Genomic DNA, 1,839 nt, shown 5'->3' with positions numbered 1-1,839 from the left:
AAATTAAAGCTGGCTTAATGGACTATAAAGAAATTTATGACCTTTATTTTCGTAGGAATAATAGTTTTCATGATATTTGCTAAAATAAATTGATTGATAGTTGTTCTCACAATAAGATTGATTTATGAAAAACGTCATTTCAGAAACCATTGGACGTACAGATGTCCGCCAGCGCTCCAATTAAAGCTAGTTAAATTTACTTAAAAATAGTTAATTATGTTTATCTTTGTAGGAGTAGTAGTTTTTATGATATTTGACAAAATAAACTCACAAAATGATAATTTCTAGTTGTTCCTATAAAATGTTGGATTTTTGAAAAAAATTATCTCTAGATCCGTAACATGCACATATGTCTACCAACAGAGTGTGTCGGAAAATTTCTCCAAACAACTATAAATATATTTATTTTAACAACTTTCATGTGAACTGTTACTCCTACGAAGATAAATATCATAAACTACTTTATAGCTCATTAAACTAGCTTTAATTTGAGTCCTAATACACATCTGTACGTCAAATGGTTTTTGAGATATAGATTTTTCATAATAAATTCACTATCTACTGACCTTTCGATACGTCCCAAACAACATTTTTATGAAATGTTGCTTTTTTAAAAGCTATATCTCGAGAACGTAAATAGCTCTATTAGGGATCATATTTTAGCAAATTCGCTCATCTTTAAATGACGTTCTCTTAGATTTTTTTGTGTTGTTTCTACTTTTTAAGATATAGTGCTCCCAATGAAAAGTTAGTTTTTTTATCGCTTTGAAACAGCCGCCATCTTTTATTCCCCCTACCTATACTTGGCAAAATCATCAATTTTGACTATTAATTATACATAGTTTTCATTAACGTAATCAAAAATTGGGGTGAGATAACTGCCTTTCTTCTCCTCTTGGGCTCTTGTTAGTACAACATATAGTTATGTGGTTGGGTAGAACCCAGAGAGTTTCCTAACCCACTGGGTTGACCCTGGGCTAAAATAACAGAGTAAATAATTATTCGTCACAGCTGGATTAGACATCTGGTCTTTATAGTCAGTAGTAAAATGCCTTTCCACTAAATCACCTCCCTCGCATAATAATAATAATAAATTAAAAAAATTAATTAAGTTATGTTATAAAACAGCTAAGGTGCTTTATTGTTATGTTAATAATGGTAATAATAACAATAAAGACTTAACAATAAATTAAATAACAATAAAGGGAACCGAAGGTTCGATGCTGATACAACCAATGGCTCCCTATATACAAACTACATATACTATCCAGTGAAGCCCCTCCAAACCCAAATCTAATAAATCCGTTTTACGCAATCCTCTCATCTACGTTTCGGTCTACCCCTTGGACGTTTACTCGTCGGTTCAGTGTTTATTAAAATTTTAAGGGTCCGTTCGTTTTTAAGTCCCATAACCTTACACGACCATCTTATTCGCCACAATACTATAACCTAAAATTTATCGGGTGCCTTTACCTTTTAAATTATCTGAGTAACTCATCCTTTATCGGTCCGGATATTGTACGTAATACTTTATTTTAAAAACCTTTAGGCACCGTTCTTCCCTTATTGTAAGAGGCCAGAAAATTATTATTGTACCTGAGTTTATTCTAATACATAAAGTTATATCATATTATATAAAAATATAATATATTACAGGCGGAAGACATGGTACGAGAGTCTTTCAAAGTGATACCATGGACTACAGTCATATTCTTGCAGCTGTTCGTTTCTTGTTTTGCCGGGGAACTTATTAAAAGCAGAGTAAGATACTAAAAATTTCATAGTTAAATAGTTGACATTGAGGTGTAGATAGTTGACCGTAGATTAATGCTTGAAGAA

The 1,839-nt window shown here is 31.8% G+C and overlaps 1 pseudogene; it reads left to right on the top strand.

Annotated features, from left to right (window-relative positions):
• Positions 1–1,773, top strand: part of LOC106682407 (uncharacterized) — a 7,743-nt pseudogene extending 5,970 nt beyond the window's left edge.
• Positions 1,774–1,839: the final 66 nt, after the last annotated feature.

Source organism: Halyomorpha halys, unplaced genomic scaffold, assembly GCF_000696795.3.
Source record: "Halyomorpha halys isolate HHAL.00 unplaced genomic scaffold, Hhal_1.1 Scaffold411.1, whole genome shotgun sequence".
In the NCBI taxonomy this organism is placed as follows: domain Eukaryota; kingdom Metazoa; phylum Arthropoda; class Insecta; order Hemiptera; family Pentatomidae; genus Halyomorpha; species Halyomorpha halys.
Note: the sequence above shows the minus strand (reverse complement) of the source record. Positions and strands in the feature narration are given on the sequence as shown.